Genomic DNA, 19,933 nt, shown 5'->3' with positions numbered 1-19,933 from the left:
AGTTTAGGATTACTGTCACTTAAAGAGCATGATGGGCACACTACAATCTGTTCTGTATCTTACATGGGAGCAATCACTCCACAGTATGATAATGTCAGAAGGGTTGGGAAGGCTCTCTGAGGACTGAATTTCTGTCCAGCTTGCCACCATTGGTATAGCAGGCAGAGCCAGAGAAAACGCTAGCTATATATAGGAATCAATATAATAGATGCAAAAATGAACTTCCGGATTATAAAGACGGGTAAATACTGGAACGAGCTACTCAGAAAGGGTATTTTAGAAACCCCATTGTGAAAGCAGCAGTTCTCTCAGGGTAAACAATTCTATAATATAAAGTTCCTCTGGGGGTCACATACCCTGACTGGATATGAGCTAATAAGGACAAGCTTTGATTTGAATGTGAGGCTGAGTTGTTTTGAACAATTAATGACATGAGGGAAGTATTCATTTCTATCCAAATCAGACACAACACATTATTTTTTAAAATGTTTGTTCTGCAAAAGATCTACTAAACTGGCCATCTGAAAAAACTTATTCAAGTTTTCAGAACTACTACTTTTCAAAACTAGGTCACCTCTCATATGTTCGTATGTGTGTGTAACATAATTCCAACTGGATATAGTAAAGGGTAGGAATTTTGAGGAATTGCAGAATTTTGAGGAGTTTCACACTTCTGAAATACATTTTTCTGATCTCTCTAAAACCCTGTGTTGCTGTCAAGAAGTTTATAAGCATATGACGGAAAATCTGGGGGTGGAGGAGAGATAAGGATGAGGAGGACAGGAAAGCTCTAAGACCTACATTTTCTTAATTTTATTAACTGATGATTGTCCCTCTCAGCAACACTCTCTTCAGAAAAAGTTATCAGGCCAGAAGAGATAGCATAGGCGTTAAGGGGTTTGTCTTACACAGTTGATCCTGGTTCAATCACCAGCATGACATATTGTCCCCTGAGCACCACCAAGAGTGATTTCTGAGTATAGAGCCAGGCAAAATCAATGGGCACCCTTTGGTGTGACCCAACAACAACAACAATGAAAGATATTATTAAAATGTCCTTTGGTTTAACTTTCAAATGTGAATACCTATGATAGAATAGGCGAAGAATTTATTAATCCAATAATTTCACATTTTATCTTCACTTGAAAAGGTCTTAATGTTAGTGCACTGTTTCCTCCTGCATAACGATTGGCATGCTAGGGGATCTTGAATGAACTAGATTATTGTGAAGACTTCAATTCTATACTGCTGCATATCTGAAATCTCTTGGGATAACAGTACTGTTTGTAGGCTGTGGAGTCAGGTCCCATCTCTGCCACCTTCTTGTTGTGGAAAATGGCTACCCAACCCCCTTGGGACTGGTTTTCTCATTTACTGCCATCATTACAATCCTTAGTTGGTGTAACATGGAGATCATTGCTTTTGTCCAAATCTGTTTTCTCATGAATGATATGCATGGAAAAATTTGAAACCACACAGGGTACCAAACAACAACAAATAAAATGCCAAGCACAATTCTTTCATAGGAAAGCTTCAATAAACCTAATCTTATCCTTTCTACCACATCTGATTAAAAGGTGGTAGAAAGGATTACCCATTTTAAACTAAGTCACACAATTTTGCTCTATAAACAAAGGACAGAAGTTGAGAAAATTGTCAAGTTTGTGCTTTAGTTTGATACACACTTTGCATTAAAATTTTGTTATCTTGGTTTTTTATTTTTATTTTGTTTTGGGGCCACACCCAGTGGTGTTTGGGGGTTACTCCTGGCTCTGCTCTCAGGAATTACTCCTAGCAGTGTTTGGAGGATGATATGGGATGCCAGGAATGGAACCCTGGTTGGCTGCTTGCAGGCCAAGTACCTACCTGCTGTACTACGTCTCCAGCCCTTATCTGTCATCTTGTATTACAAAAACTGTCTAGCATATATATTAGAGATCTTCCAAAGTCACAAAATAAACACATGTGGATAGGAACTGAAATACCAGGTTTTATCAGAAGTAGAAATGGTTATATCAAACAGCTAATAAAAGTTTATGAGGGTCTGGAACTACTTCTGGGTTTAAAAAAATCATACCCATTAGTATTTTGTTTTTATTTTTCATTATGGCACAGGATTTGCAAAGTTATTAATAGTGGAGTTTCAGGAATACAATGCTCCAACACTAATCTCAGTGTTGACTTCCCTCCACAAAGTATCTTTAACAATTTTAAGTGTTCTGCACAAACTTTTTGCATTACAAGTACACTCTCCAAGAGTACAATAATGATTACGTTTAATCCTGTTCATGTTGCTATGACTCCAAATTTATGAGGTGAAACTATTTCTTCATCTTTTATCAAATCTATTTAGCATTATCTTTCAGACCCCTGCTGATCATGAGGACTACTTCAAAATCTTTTATAGTTCTGCAATTTAATGATACTTGATGACACTTTTATCTGATCAGTATTCTCCATAACAAGATCTGTGTGCTAAATTTTTCTTTGTTCAATGCTTAATGACATTATTTTTTTTGATCAATTAGTAACTTTCACTTTACTTGTTAGTAGTTACTATTAAACTTATATTCTTTTTACCGAGAAATACAGTTAAGTTTCTTATTTAATTTTAATAAGTCATGTTCAAAAAATAGCCTTTCTCTCACAATCCTACTAACAAATTAGCTTTGTATTTCTTGCATTGTTTTCTTAAATGCTTGTCTACTTCATTACAAACTACCTCAATGATACAGGGACATTAGTGAAGGGCCTTGGATACTTTGGTCACAGTGAGATGTATAACTTTGTACACCAATACCATAAATGTTAACACTATTGTATCCATATACCTAAACTTATAATTTTAAATAAATTATTTTAAAATATATAAATGAACGACATAAAAATTTTTAAGAAGGAATACAGGTACATAATTATACTTTCAGATCATTTTCTCTTAATTTAGCAATTATTATAATCAAAGCTAGTAGTGTGTCAGGATATATTTAAACCTGCAAAGAACTCTTCATCAACAGACCATGAGAGATTATCATGAGGATTAGAGGTGGGGATGTTGCTTATTTAGAGGCAATCTGTAGCTATTACTACTGGAGTAGTAATAATATAAATACTAACATGTTACTTTCAAACATGTCAAACAGCTCCAAATGGAAATGCATACATATTAATATCACATCATGTACTCCAAATACTCTGCAAACTTTCCTTAATATTACAAATCATATGATTTTATGCCTAAATTAAAATCTCCTTGATGTATAGTTCAAAAGGAAGCAAGTCAGACTGAGAGGTTCTTGAAAGTTTTTATTAATCCTTTAGCTCTATTGAATATTTAAGGTTATCCTGAAATGTGGAGCTTGTCGATCCAGGAGCTAAGTAAACTTTATATTTGCTTTCTTTCTGAGAAAACCCTTAAGAGGACTACCATATCCCAGCCGTCCCCTCCACTTGGCCACTGTCATAAGCACAGATCCGAAGGACTAGCTATGAAAGTGACTGCGAAGGTGAGAACCAGGACACCCACGCCTCCACATGAAGCCATCTAAACAGAATTCTTCTGAAAAGACTACATATAAAAGAAAAATAAGCGGGAAAGATTGTATAGCAGGAAGGACGCTTGCCTGGCACATTGCAGACCCAGGTTTGATCCCTGGTACCCCATAGGATCCTCTGAGCACCACTAAGAGTGATCCCTAAGCACCACTGAGCCTGGCCCCCAATTCAAAAATTAATTAAATAAACCTCTTATATAATAAGAACAGCAAAAAGAAGAAGAAATAAGACTTAAAAACCCTTATCTAGACTCACAAGGTTAAAAATAATGAAAACAAGGGCTGGAGTGATAGCACAGCGGATAGGGCGTTTGCCTTGCACGCGGCCGACCCGGGTTCGATCCTTGGCATCCCATATGGTCCCCCAAGCACCGCCAGGAGTAATTCCTGAGTGCAGAGCCAGGAGTAATCCCTGAGCATCGCTGGGTGTGACCCAAAAAGCAAAAGAAAAAAAATAATAATGAAAACAAACTGATCAGATCAGATATGAAAGGGAAGAAAATTAGTTAATTAATTAATTAATTAATTAATTAAACAGTATTCTTAGCTCCTAGCAAAATTAAGAGTCCTGCCTTCTCCCACCATTTTCTTTTTTTTTTTAATTTAAATTTTATTGAATCACCATGTGGAGGGTTACAAAGTTCTCAGGATTATGTCAGTTATACAGTACTCAAACACCCTTCCCTTCACCCGTGCCCATATTCCATCACCAACCACCCCATTATACCTCCCGCCCCTTCCCACCCCCCCAGTCCCCGCCCTTGTAAGTGATAAGTTTCACTTCGTTTATGCTTTATCTTGGTTACAGACCATGTTTCAACACATAACTCACTATTGTTGCTAGGGTTTCCTCCCAACAAAGAGAAGACAGTCCCACTGTCAAGGAAGCATTTGATGGCTCTCCATTGCTGAGAATGTAGAGATATTAAGTCCCGCTGTTTGTTACATAACTTTTCTATTTTTTTCCCCCCTCGTCCCGCGCCACCGAGATCACGCCTGTTTAGTAATCACCACGCTGCCTGACAAAGGGAAAACAAACCAAAAGAGATGGTTATTTCTCGTCATCAGCCGGCATGGGGCTCTGGCTTAGTTGATAGTCTGGTAGAATGTCTGCAAGCAGTTTCTGGAACCAAAAGTAATACGCTGGTATCGGCCCCAGCTCAAGATTCCACCAGCGTCCCGCTGTTCCAAGTACATAATAATTTATTCCCTTGTATCCCATTCCCACGCCACCAGGTCCGTGTCAGCTTAATGGACATCATACTATGGTTAACGCCACGCCGCGTTTCTTCCCGAGAAAGAAGGATATTTCTTCTCAGCCGGCGTGGGGATATGGCTTAGTTCAGTCTATAGAGATGGCTACCACTTTGGTGGCCTTCAATATTTCAGCAAAAGACTTACTATTCTTGTTAGGATTTCCCACCAAAGTCCGACCCGTTAAAAGGGAACCATTTCATATTGGTGATGATTAAATGACAATAGGTTGCGCGGCCATGGCAGCGGCCTCGCGGCTTTGAATTTCTATATAAAGTCCAGGGAAAGTACAGCCAGAAATTACACGTCGCTACAAACTTTAACCCTATTATGGTCCCCCCAAAGTCCAACCCATTACAAAGGAACCATTTCATATTGCTGATGATTAGATGACATTAGGCTGCCGCGGCCGCGCGGTTTTGGGTTTCTATATAAAGTCCAGGAAAAATTCTGCCTAAAATTCTATCGCTACAATCTTTTACCCTTCAACAAAAAACTTAGTACTATTGTTTGGAGTTTCCCCCCACGTTAAGCCCTGCCAAAAAGGAACATATACACGTTGCTGACAATCAAGAGATATTAGCTATCGCAGCCGCGCGGTTTTGGATTTCTATATTAAGTCCAAGGAAAATTCTTTTGGTAATTGCATCACTCGCTGGCAGCACCTGGGCCAGAAGCTCCCAGCACACAGTTTGGAGGCATTTTGGGGGCGCCGCTCGTGTCCAAAGTGGTTCAGTTGCCTCCGGGGTCGATCTCGCGTGGGGCCGCAAAGGAGCGTCCCCACATGGCTCTGTGCTTAAATGTCGGCCGGCACAGGGCGGTTCCGGAAGTCCCGCCCATCGGCTATCCCGGGCTTCCTGTATAGTCTAAAAACCAGCTATAGCCTCGCTGCATTCAAAAAGAAAGAGTTGAGAGAGAAAAGACCATACCCTGCCGGCAGCGCCTGGGCCAGAAGCTCCCAGCACACAGTTTGGAGGCATTTTGCGGGCGCCGCTCGTGTCCAAAGTGATTCAGTTGCCTCCGGGGTCAATCTTGCGCGGGGCCGCAAAGGTCTCCCACCATTTTCTTTGAGCTTTGAATTGGCTACATCTGAGTAAGAGAATGTCAAGTGATAATATCAGTGGTGAGAAATAAAAATGCAGGAAAAGCATTCACGAATAAAAAGGAAGTGGCCTGTGAATGCTGACATTCATTCATTTGGGGCCTCTGGGAGATACTGAGAGTTTTCTGAGTTACTTCCACATGTACCATGCAAGAAAGCCAGTTCTTCAATTAACATTCAGCTGATCATTTGATCCTTTCATGAATATTCGGAAGGAAGGAAGGAAGGAAGGAAGGAAGGAAGGAAGGAAGGAAGGAAGGAAGGAAGGAAGGAAGGAAGGAAGGACCTTCTCTTCCTTTTTGACCTTCAAGAGCCCATGTCTTTTAAGTACCCTACTCTTTCAAAGGGAAGTTCATCATAAATCTGACACAGAAAAGTAAAAGAGAATAAAGAATACTTGCTTAGAGAAGCATCTTCACGGAGATTATCTAACGGATGAAAGCCAATCTAGACCTCTATATAAACCATCACAATCTAAGATCAAATTAGCTCACAAAAGCAATTTTCTTGTCCCACATTTTTGTTTTGTTTTAAATTAGAGCCAGTATTAAAATTTTTTGAGATTTCAAATATAGGAGGCTTGACAAAGCTGTACTTGTGTTCCCATGGGACAAGCTCTAGAGCTGAGAAATGGTGGCTGCTCTGTCCAATTAGGGCAGAAGCTCTACAGGGGTGTCACAGTCTATACACAAGTGCATTTACAATCCCTTTCAGTATTTAAAATAAACTATGGGGTCTGAGGAATGGCTCAGTGGTTGTAACACCTGCTCCACCAGGGTGAGGTTGTGAGTTAGATCCCCAGTGCCAGCACATGTGCTGAATGCATTCCAGGTGGCTCTGCTATCTGATCCTTGGTCCCACAACAGAACATGCATTCTCTGGTGCAATTAAAGTGTGCTGCCTCTGGTGAATACCACAACTATTGCTTCTGAAAGCACTATGGTCAGGAGCACAACTGCTGGCAAGCCTGTGTTGGCATCAAAGTCATCCCAGGTGAGCAGAGGCAGAACAACCAGAATGTGCAAGGGTACCACAACCAAATAAGAACTACTCCCAGCAAGCACTTGTGTGTCATCCCTGGCCAGGGGTGTGTGACTTCCAGCAAGTGCTGCAACTAAGTGTGCTAGCACTGCAACAAGATGCACGACCCATGGTATGTACCACACCACAACCAATGCGAAAGTCCTGGTCATTGTAACTACAGCAACCAAGAGAAGAACAGGAGAAAATTAAAGTCAGTGCGACCAGCAAAGAACAGAGTGGTAGGATAACTTCCGGATGCTGCGCTCCGACAACACTGTCACTTCTACCGGGTTTCCTTTGGTTTCTTTATTTATTTAGGAGGGCATGGAGCAGCTTGAGACACTGTATTTAGTTAGTTCTGTTAAGAGTATGGGTTGACATGCTCTTTAAGAGCAGAATCTTCTACGATTAGAGAAAATTCTTATTCTTCTCAAAGAATTAAGAAAGATTTTCTTTTGGATTCATTTTATCTTTTTTGAGGGGGCTGAGGCCACATCCTTTGGTGTTCCAGGGGCCTCTCCCAGCTTGTGCTCAGGAAATATTCGCAGTGCTGAGGGACTGTGTAGTGCTGGAGATTGACCTGACCCTCTAGCATGCAAAGCATGCACTCCAGCTCTTGAAGCTGACTCCATAGCCCTGAAAATCTGGCCTGATTAAGAGGATTAGTTATAAAGGAAGCAGACCTTCTGGTGGAGGGGTTAGTGTTGGAACATTGCATTCATAAAACCCTCTCACTAACATTATTGTAAATTACAGTGCCTACATTTTTTTAATTAAGAGGGCTAGTTATATCTGTCCTAAACAATTGGTTTGCTTTCCTCTCATAAATATGCTATCCTTTGTATCTTACTTGTTTATTCTCTTCCTGTCCGTTGCTAGAATGCTTAAAGACAAAACTACATCTCACTCTTAGTAATTCTATGAAATTTAATGGCAGATGCACTCTTGATTTCATCTTATATTTACTCTTATCTTTTGTCTCAGCCTTCTCTCTAATCTTATTTTTTAAGTCACATTTAGGGACCGGAGGAAGAGTTCAATGACTTAGAATGCTACCATCCAAGCATGTGGTCTGTAGTTTAATCCTCAGTGCCATCACATGGGCCAAGTGCAATTCTGGCAGCCTTTTTCATAGAGCCTGCAGCTCTTCTGTGATCCCAGACACTGCAGTCTAGTGTGTGCAAGTTCACAACAAAGGGATGCAGTCCCAATACATACCATAACTGAATGATGCATGTTACAAGACTGTTACTTTTTATTCTGAATTCCATAATTTTTTATAATAATTCACAATAGCAGATTTTCTTTTTAATATGAAAGATCTTACAGAGATACTTAAAGGATAATCTGAAGGATATGAATATTAACTAGAAATCTGATTAAAGTTACAAGGGTTTTTTATCTCTATAATAATGATTTTATAACTATGTTTGAACACCTTATCTTTTAGATGTAAGTACCACCTATTTACAGTCAAAATATGATGCTTAGGACTAAAAATAATCTGAAGTATGAGTGGGTCAACCAGTAATTATTGAAATTGGTTAACAAGCACATGAGCTCTACTATATTGTTCTACCTATTGCATTTTATATGTTTGAAAATTTCCCATTTTACATAGCTTAAAATCTTTGAAGTACTATTATATATATATTTTTTGGGTCACACCTGTAGATGGACAGGGCTTACTCCTGGCTCTTTCACTCAGGAATTACTCCCTGGCAGTGCTCGGGGGACCATATGGGATGCTGGGGATCGAACCTGGGTCAGCCGCTTGCAAGGCAAACACCCTACCCGCTGTGCTATCGCTCCAGCCCTTATACTCATTTTTTAATTGAGTTTTACAACATTAAAAAAAATCTCTGAAGTTGGTTTTTAACATTTTTCACAGGAAAACAGTGTTTCTCAAAGTAGAGTTCTGTCTGCTTACAAACAGAACATGAAATTGTGCTGTCTAAGCTCTATTGACAGGGACCAGAGTGATAGTACATTGGGCATGAAATACCATTCCCATACTACAGAATACACCCTTTGGACACAAACCTTTCTATAGCTTTAATTTTTCTTCACCCCCCAACCCCCCCCCCCCAGAGCTGTGCAACTATTCCCATGCTCTAAGTTTAGAATACTTTTTGTCCTTCCAAAAGGAAACCTCGGGCTGGCGCGATAGCACAGCGGGTAGGATGTTTGCCTTGCACGTGGCCGACCCGGGTTCAATTCCCAGCATCCCACATGGTCCTCTGAGCACCTCTAGGGGTAATTCCTGAGTGCAGAGCCAGGAGTAACCTCTGAGCATCGCCAGGTGTGACCCCCCCCAAAAAAAAAAGGAAACCTCATGCTCATTAGCAGTCCTTCATGTAATCATATTGTATACTCCCACCACTATTATTTTGTTATAGAAACCTCTATTCTTCTGCACAGACACCCAATTATTTTTAACTATGTTTCCTACCTTAGCTGGAGAATAAGATCCCAGTTGTGACACTTCCTTTCTACTCACTTTCTTATCACATAGCACTGTAGCACTGTCGTCCCGTGGTTCGTCGATTTGCTCGAGCGGGCACTAGTAACGTTTCCATTGTGAGACATGTTGTTACTGTTGTTGGCATATCAAATACACCACAGGTAGCTTGCAAGGTTCTGCTGTGAGGGCAGGATACTGTCGGTAGCTTGTGGGCTCCCCGTGAGGGACAGAGGAATTGAACCCGGGTCGGCTGCATGCAAGACAAACACCCTACCCACTGTGCTATTGCTCCAGCCCTCTCTTATCACATACCTGGTATAAAATATACAGTCACCTGCTAGACTAGACCTCCAGGCTTATCCCCAAGTACAGCATCCCTAAAGGGGATTAGGCAGCTCAACTCACTAATGTTGGGTTTGGCAATAGGAATGTGAGCAGATAAGGTGACACACATATTCCAAGAACTAACTTTAAAGGCTGTCTGAATTTCCACGAACATTCTATTTTTCTGTCCTCCACCATGAAATGGAAATTTTTTTGAGAAGGAAAGTGCTTTTAGCTGGGGCCCTGAAATGAAGAAACACACAAAGTTTACCTGTTAATGGATAGACTACTGTAACCAACCCACAACCTATACATGATGTGACCAAGCCACTGAGATCATAACCTTGTGAAACTATCTTCACATGTCATTCCAATTCTGAATGAGTTCCAGTTCAGTTTTGCTTTGCTCAATAATTTTTAATGTTCACAGAGAAAAACGTAGCTGCTAATAAGAAATCCTGGAACAAAACAATATTTTTTTGCCTTTTGAGAACTTAACAATCTTAGGATATTTAGTCAATGATATTTTGGAGACATTTTGACTTTTACTTTCAGAACCACCACAAATCAGTTCTGCTCAGAGACACAAAATGCTAACTGCCAGAACAGTGCTACAGGAATTAAGAAAGGAAACATCCCATCTTTATCAGAAAGTGAATTTTACTGAGGTCCTTAACTGTGCCAGGTATAGGGTGGCATGGTGGAGGGTGGGCAAAATGAACCAAGAGAGAGAATTTTTTCTAACAACCACAGTCAGTGAGCAGAAGAAAAAAACAGGTTAGAGAGATGGTACAGTGGGTGAGGTGCTTGCCTTGCATGAGACCAACCTAGGTTCCCATCATCTCGCAAGCACCGCCAGGAGAGATTCCTGTGTGCAGAGCCAGGAGTAACCCCTGAGCACTTCCAGGAGTGGAAAAAAGGAGAGGAAAAGAGAGAGAACAAGAGAAAAACAAGTTTCATAAGATGTTACTTAAAGCATATTAGATAATTTTCAAATAAAATCCTCTATTTGTCGTAATTATGAGATTCTCAAACTGAATACAGAATTTATATGTGAAAACAGATCTTTCTAGAATGAACAACAACATGAAATTTGATTCACTATGCAGTTCATTTCAGAAAGGAGCACCCTTCTAAATGCAAGGTACCATTCCACTTATGAAACTGATTTCACACATAACTACTAAAGCAGACAATTGCTGTGTAAACTGAGATGACCTTGGTGGGTTTAGGTACTTGGATACATACAGTGATCCATTTTCTTTTAGGGCTGCCTTCTCTTTGGTTCAAATGTCAACTTTCATTTTACTCTTGAATAAGGCAATCTATAGGTGGCAACCTATTTACTCAGTTGTTAGGGTTTTTTATAAGGGCGAAGGAAGGGTGGTTGCTATGCCTTTGTCATCACAAAAGGAGGAAGCTGTGGTTTTGATCCTGGTTCAATTTCCTATTTCTAGGCCAAAGACGAAATTGCCACTCTGCTGCAGAAAGAGCTTACTTCATCTCCTACACCTTCCTCCATGAAATACAACAGAGAGGTGTGTAACAGGTCCTAGAATGGTGCACAATTATGATTTGAAGTAAGTTTCAGGACAAACAGTTTTGTGGAAGACAATTTGATGGCACCTGATAAATTCAAATAAAAACCAAAAATCACATATATCCTAAGGATCCAGGGATGGCTCAGTGACAAAGCCTCTTCTCTGCATGCATAGAGCTGGGAGTCAAGTGCAAGCCACGCCCCAATCACACTGAGGGGAAATCCATGTTCCGCAACAAAGTGCTGGACACTCAGTGAGAGATGGGACAGGACAGAGTGCAAACATCACTCTGTGTGACCAGTGTGTGTGACCCTATCATCACAACAGCAGTTTCAGGGTTGGAGAGACAGTACAGCAGGTAGAACACCTCCTCTGCAAGCAACTGATCAGGATTAGATCCCTAGAACCCCATAAACACCCATACTTACCTCGCTCCCCATGGCCCCGCCAGGAGGGATCCCAGAGCGCAGAGCCAGGAGGAAGTCCTGAACACAACCGAAAACAAGACAAGAGGAGTTGCAGCCGCAGAAAATACACACAAATAGCCTTCAAGAGAAGAAATTACAGAAGTTTAGTCTACATAGATTCTTTTACTTTTATTCAAAGGCCTATAAATAAGATATTCACCTGAAAAGATTCAAATGTCTTTCAATAGGAGTATGGTTAAGAAGGTTTAGTACACTTTAGTACACTTCAGTATGGTTAATAACACCAAACTGTGAAATACTGGCAGTCTTTAAGAGACATAAATTAGTCTTCTGGTTGAAGGTGATGAATTATTCACCCTAAGCTTCCTGTTAGTGGTAGCAAAGGAATACAAATAGCAAACATCTTGTGGGGTGTTGAAATATATGCACTAAAATACAGATACCCTTTATGGTGATTGAAAAGCAAGAACTTTTCTTTAGAATATATCTAAAGTTACCTGACAGAAGTTATTTAAGCTCTTTGGGCCTCAGTATCCTCATCTGTAAGGTACAAATAAAACATAGTACCTCTTTCACAGAAGGTGACTTAAGGAATAAATGAAATGCTACAGTTAAACGTAGAGTATAGTGCTTGGTATATAATAGCTATTGAAAGCAGTTGATTTCTTTCCTTTATTGCCCTCTAAGACCATTTTTTTTCAGTTGCCAGGGAGCAACCTCAGGACCTCATGCATGCAAAATCTCTATTATTGAGCCCCCTCAAACACTATATTTCCTCAACTATTAATTCATTTTAAGAGAAATACAGGCATATTCCTTATTATATTTTATTCCCAAAGTGTCACATATGTTTGACTACGAGTTTAGATTCTCAAACTTAAGTGCCAGTGTACAATGCCAACTCACCGTTTATATGCTATGTACTCTCGGATGTCTCCACAACTAAAGTGAATGATGATTACTCTGTTGTTTGAAGGTTTAAAATAAATAATGTAATCATGGGAATAGAGTGACAGCACAGTAGGTAGAGCATTTGCCATACATACAGCTGACCCGGGTTCGATCCCCAGCATCCCAGATGGCCCCGAGCACCTCCAGGAGTAATTCCTGAGTGCAGGGCAGGAGTAACACCTAATCTCCTCTGGCTATGGTCCCCAAACCAAAAAATTTAATTAATTGATTAATGTTTTCATAAGGATTTTAAAAGTCAGCAGCTATTATTGCTCTTAAGGCTACAGCAATAATCATCTATCATTGTGTTTAGCGGTAGATTAACATACTCAAGTGAAGCATCACTTAATAATACTTCAGTCGATGGACCATATTTGCAACAGTGGTCTTACTGGACTATCCCATATAAACCAGGGTGTTAATTAATCTGTACCATGGAGGTTTGGTAATTCCACTTTGAAGTTGGCATAACAACAAAATTGCATAACAACAAATTTCTCAATGAATTACTGCACAGGAAGCATGTTCTCTTCTTTCTTCATTATTCCTTTTTGAGGTCCACAAGAACTCAGAAACTGGGAATAATTTCATTACATCATAAGATCCTTTCTTTGAAAGAATTAAACGAGCATCTTTGATGAAATATCTGGGAATCTAAGTTTATCCCAATGACTAGGGTTTGTTTTGCTATTTGTTTGCTTATTCATTTTTTTTAAATCTCATATGTAGGTTTATCCATAGCAAATAGAAACATAAAATCTGGTTAGAGGACATTTGGTATGAAGACTGCAATTTCTCAACAAGAAAAAAATTTAAACTTATGGCATCATGATTTACAACATTAACATGAATATTTTAGGCACACAGAGCTTACAGGGAAATCTTGACTACATTACTACCAGGTTTTCTTTACTCTGATTTTACTTTTTTTGGAGGGTGGGAATCACTGTGTGACACACAGTTACAAAGTTGTTCATAATTGGGTTTCAGTAATTCAACAACCTAACACCCATCTCTTTACCAGTATACATTTCTCACCACCAATGTCCCCAGTTATCCTCCCACCCACCCCCCAACCCCCTCCTGCCACTACCTGTCTCTATGGCAGGTATGGCCGGCACTTTTCTTCTCCCTCTCTCTCTCTCTCTCTCTCTCTCTCTCTCTCTCTCTCTCTCTCTCTCTCCCTCCCTCTCTCTCTCTCCCTCTCTCTCTTTCTTTCTTTCTTTTTTGGCATTATTATGGTTTGCAATACAGTACCAAAAGATTATCGTGTGTATCTCTTTACCTACTTTCAGCACTCAGTCTTTGTCTAGAGTAATAATTTCCAACTATTATTGTCATAATTGTCCCTTTGCTATCCCAACTGCCCTCTGCCCCACACACACTGTGGCAAGCTTCCAATCATGGACCAATCCTCCTATTCCTTGTTTCTTTTGTCCTTGGATGTTAATCTCATACTGTGTCATTTTATATCCTACAAATGAGTGCAATCATTCTATGTCTGTACCTTTCCTTCTGACTCATTTCACTCAGCATAATATTTTCCACGTCCATCCAATTATTTTACTCTGATTTTAAAACCTTGTCATAGTGGCAGTGTTTTTTTCAGAAATGATCTTCTTTGTCATATCAAATGCAAAATAAATTATTATCACTTCCCCAAACACGTATGCTTGCAGGTTCCATTCATCAGACAGCTATTTCCTCAGTGAGGTTGGTCCTGACATTTCTCCTTCACCAGACACACCCACTTTCTCCCCACTTTTGCTCACACTGTTCCTTGGTGTTAGCAATGAATAGCAGTTATCATCAAATATCATGATTTTCTTGTCTGCTAGAATTAAGTTTCCAAATGTGGGTTCTTCTCAGGTTGGTCCAAGTTAGTTCTACTTTATATATGCATGGCCCTCTTTGGTTGAGTATGCTTTCCTCACCTAGCACATCATTCCCCTTTTTTGGAAAGAAAGATTAAGCTTGTAACTTGGTTTCTTTGATTCTGCAGTTAATTACATGACTTACTTCTTAATTTTCTAAAGTCATCTTATTTACTGCTATATATTTATTTTTAGATAGTGACATCAAAAAATACTTGAGGCTTTCTTAAGTTCAGAGACTCAGAAGAAATGGTTATTGACCCCTATGTCTAATTTCTTCTCTTCTGTAATATTAGAAATCCCAATGTTCATTGAGTAAATGATGTCACAAGGCAAAGACTATATTTCTTAGTAATCCCTACAATTGAGGGGTGCATTGACAAATATTTTGTCAATGATAGGTGTTCATGCCCTCCATAAAAATACCACTGGAATAAACCAGTAGCTGAAGAAACTGTGCTTATCTCTCATTGCAATGACTTTGAATACAAATCATGAAGAACTGTGGTAAGAGGGTATGAAGGAGGCTTTACTATAGGATTTTGCTTTTGCTATATTTTGGGAAGGTTTGGGAGAAGCAGAGTGTTAATTTTGATTAGATGTTATCCAGGGGAAAAAAAAGGTGTTCAATGATTGGGTATCTTAACTGTTATCAGAAGGAATGATAAACAACAAAAGTTGTAACTGCTAACAAAACAGCATTTATGCCCGTTTGGGAAATACAGGAAAATGTTTGATCATTTTGCAGTTTGGAAAATATTCTTTTTTGTGTTGAGACATAGTTTACAGAGAATATGGTTTTTGTAGCTGAAGCTGGTGTCCACGGACGTTGTGTGAAGAATATTAGGCCTGGTGTGGAGTCCCAGGACAGCTCTCAGAGGTCAGGAGCAGATTTTCTCTTTCCTATTGTAAGCAACACAAGACATTTAAACCTTTTTTAAAAATAGCTGTCATGTGCCCTTTACCTGGATTCTTCTTCAGAAAGACTGGAATGCACTTGTGGTGGCTTTAACACTCAGATGGAACATAAAGGGACTCTGGAAATGAAAACTATAACAGCACTGGATCACAGTAGCTCATTTATGTATGAGAGAAGCAAGACTATATGAAGTCATTGCAGAAGCAAGACTATATGAAGTCATTGCCTCTTGGATGTTTTTTACTCACAGTTGAGTTATTACTAATTGAAAGATCTAAAAGCTATTTGTTTTCTTTATGATGAATGGGTTTGTTTTCATTTATTTAAGTTGGATAGATTGATATGACAGGGAACTGATTTAAGTTCCTGAACTAAATACCTTCAAACAAATGGGAGAATATTCAAAATTTATGTTTCTGTTATAAATAAAAATAGGACTCAAGTCTGAAGCTGATATAATGGGTTGTCTCTAATTTACCTTTATTGCAAAGGCTTATATATAGGGCTCAAACTGGGATCTCCTTCAGACAAAGGATGAGTTTAGCCTACTCAACTATTCCTCCTGTCCAAGAAGATTTTTTTTAAAAAAGCACAAGTATTTTCAGTGCAAAATCAAGTTTAATAAGTCATTTAAAATCTGTTAATATGTTGGGGCTGGAGTGATAGCACAGCAGGTAGGGCGTTTGTCTTGCACATGGCCGACCGGGTTCAATTTCCAGCATCCTATATGGGCCCCTGAACACCGCCAGGAGTAATTCCTAAGTGCAAAGCCAGGAGTAACCCCTGTGCATCACCGGATGTGACCCAAAAAGCAAAAAAATTAAAAATAAAAAAAAATAAAATAAAATCTGTTAATATGCTAACATTAAAAGGATAATATGAAGATATTGCTAAACAAAGGTTTCCCTTATTGTCCTTGCTTTGCATTTGGGTGTGCAAGATATTTAAGAGTTGCAAAACAAGTTTTAGTGAATTTTATATTATTTAGCACCTGAACAATCATTTGAAGACTGGCATGGTTCTCCAGCTTCCTGTCTTTAGACACTGTGTTTCTTATTTGCAACTTCAAGTGAACTTGAGCAGGGAAAAGAAAGGAAACTCATTTAGCTGATAAGGTTTCTTAATAGTAACTGGGGGAAAGTGTAATGGTTGGAGGATTAAAAAAATTTTTTTGAGAGGGGATGTTGCTCAGGGGTTGCTCCCATTGGTGTAGGGATCAAATTGGGACCTCCTTCATACAAAGGATGCATTTAGCCTCCTTAACTATTCCTCCTGTCCAAGAAGTTTTTTTTTATTTTTAAATTTTTTTTAATTTTTTATTGAATCACCATGTGAAAAGTTGCAAAGCTTTCAGGCTTAAGTCTCAATGATATAATGATCAAACACCCATCCCTTCACCAGTGCACATGTTTCACCACAAAGAACCCCAGTATACCTCTCATCCCACCCCCAACCCCCGCCTGTGTGGCTGATGATTTTCACTTTACTTTCTCTTTACTTTGATTACATTCAATATTTCAACAGAAAACTCACTATTATTATTTGGAATTTTCCCCCAACAATCAGCCCTACAGAAAAGGCATCATTTGATAATTTGTTTTCTATTGCTGAGAATGAAGAGCATATGAGGTCACAGCCGTGCGGTTTGGATTTCTAGTATTTTAGTAATTAAGTCCAGAGAAATTTCTGCCAGAAGTCATATCATTGCAAGCTCGTACCATTGTTTAGTGGGCGTTATAAGATGGTGGCTACCGGGGAAGGGAAAGGCCGAGAGAGAAAAACCTTCCCCCTCCCGGGGCAGCATGGGGCCGTAGCTTAGTTCACAGTCTAGAGGCATTTCTGCAAGAAGCCACTGGGTGCCGAAAGTAATTAGTTGGCCTCCGAGATCATGGGCATTCAGGAACGGAGGAGTCGTTCGTGTTTAGCCATTCGGGGTCACACCCAAGAAGTTTTTTTTTTTTAATTAATTTTGTTTTACTTATTTGGGGGAGGGCTACCATTGGCAATACTGGGAGCTACTTCCAGCTCTGTGTTTGAATTCACTCTTGGAAGTGCTTCGGGGACCATGAGGTGCCAGAGATCAAATCAGGGTTTCCTGCTTGTAGGGCAAGTGCCTTAGCCCTTGTACTTTCTCTCCATCCTGGCCAAAATTTTTTAATTATTATGTAAGGTGAGATTACAGAAATAACTGGAAATTGATGATTGGCTAATACCCGATCTTTTGAACATATACATTTTAACATTATACCAGTATTTTCATTCACAGACATTTGATGAAAAATAAAAAGCAGGTGAGACACAAAGTAATTAGGAGAGGGCATTTCCTTACTGCTCGGGAACCACCAGTATCACAGCAGGCAATGCTAGGGGTGGTGGCATGCAGTGACAAGATCAAACCAGGCCTCTGCACACATATGCATGTGCCTTACCATCTGTGCCCCTGAGTAAGTTTTATTTCCTGTGACCATGCCACGCAGATTTACATATATATATATATTCAGAATATATATATATTCTGATTGGTGATACATTGATGTCACAGATATATCACAATCTTTATAGGTATATATAAGACACTTCTGAAATTATTCTTGGGAAATACCATCTATGATGCTCTTTAAGTAGACTCTAGACAAATACTTTAGATTTCCCAAGGAATTTTGTTAACTTTACGGAAATATCGACTCAAAGCCTGTCTTGAGACCCTGAGAATCATGATTTTTTCCCCTAATCCTATTCATCCAGTTAAGTCTTATTTTTGCACAGCTTGTCACCCCTCCCCATTCATTCTCCATCATAACCAGATGATCTTCTCTAAGAACAAATACATACATGTTAGTGCTGCTTTAAAATATTCTTGTGACTTATTTTACTCACATTTGGTTCGGTAAAATAAAGTATGGAGAGAGGTCCCTCCACCTTCTCCCCTCAGCAGATACGGTGACCATCATCTATCAGAGCCTATTGGACAGAGATACGAGCTTTCAGTGACAGGGCACATGGGAAATTTCAAGGTAGAGGGGAGGGACCAGTCCTGCTCCCCACCCAGACGAGACCCCAAGTGGCTGCCCACGAATGGCTCCTCCACTCCTGAATGGCCATGATCCCTGAGGCACACAAACCAATCTCGGAACCCAGAAGCTTCTGGCAGAAGTCCCTCTGGACTTAATTACTAAAATACCAGAAATACAATACCATGGCCACACGACATCATATGCTCTTCATTATCAGCAATAGAAAACAAAATATCTAATGATGCCTTTTCAGCAGGTCTGATTGTTGGGGGAAATATCTAAATAATAATAGTGGGTCTTCTATCCAAAAAGTAAATGTAATCAAAGAGAGAGTAAAATGAAAATCATCTGCCACACAGGCAGAGTGGGGAGTGGTGGTGAGATGGGGGGTATACTGGGGTTCTTTGTGGTGGAACATTTTCACTGGTGAAGGGATGGGTGTTTGATCATTGTATGACTGAGATTAAAACCTGAAAGTTTTGTAACTATTCTCATGGTGATTCAATAAAAACAAACAAGCAGGAAAAAAAAAACGGAGAAATGGGCTCAAGAGACTGGAGTTTGTATGTGTGCTTACAGTAAATCAAATTTTTAAAATTAAATAATGATATTTTTATCTAAGTGTTATTTACTGTTAAATAAATTGTAAATGTTCAGGCAAGTTTCCAACTCTAGATGAAGGGGATATTCCTTTGCACTGGGAGATAACTCAAAGGGCTGGAGCATGGGGAAGCTACTGGTTTGATTCCTGGCACTGCATGTCCCCCAAACACAACTGGGCCTGGGTAGCAGCAAGTCCAGTATTGCTAGGAGTGGTCCAAGGACATCTAAGTACTCCCTGAGAGACCTTCTTCCTCCCCCAACCCCCAACCCAAACCCTCCACCCATACCCAGCCCTGCACCTCCCCAGGAGTCTTAGGTCTGGAGAGATAGTACAGGAGCAGGAGCAAAGTATCTTGCCTCATGTGTAGCTGCAGCAGCCAGCAGCCCTGGTAGGGGGGAATTCCTAGCACCAGTGTGGTTGCCTAAGCAGTACCAAGAGTCAGCCCTGAGCACAAGAGCAGCAATAGCCTCTGAGCACTGTTGAGTGTGGCCCAAGTCCTCTCCCACCATAAAATAGTTTAGTTTTAATTCCTTTAACTTTGTGGGGGTCACACCCTACTATGCACAGGGGTCACTCCTGGCTCATGCACTCAGGAATTATCCCTGGTGGTACTCAGGGGACCATATGGAATGCTGGGAATCGAACCCGGGTCTGCCGCATGCAAGGCAAACACCCTACCCGCTGTACTATCACTCCAGCCCTAATTTCTTTAACTTTAAATCTAACATTTTCCTATAAGAAATCTCTTCATTATTTGATCCTTGTAAGTATCTATCCGACTCTTCAATTAGTCTCAACTTATGTGAAGCTAAAATTGCCAGATGCTTCCCGTGTCCCATGACATTTTCTGTATCTAGAATGTCCTACTTGTGAATTTATAC

The sequence above is a fragment of the Sorex araneus genome, chromosome 1, assembly GCF_027595985.1.
Source record: "Sorex araneus isolate mSorAra2 chromosome 1, mSorAra2.pri, whole genome shotgun sequence".
NCBI classification, from domain to species: Eukaryota; Metazoa; Chordata; class Mammalia; order Eulipotyphla; family Soricidae; genus Sorex; species Sorex araneus.
This window is presented reverse-complemented; position numbering follows the sequence as displayed.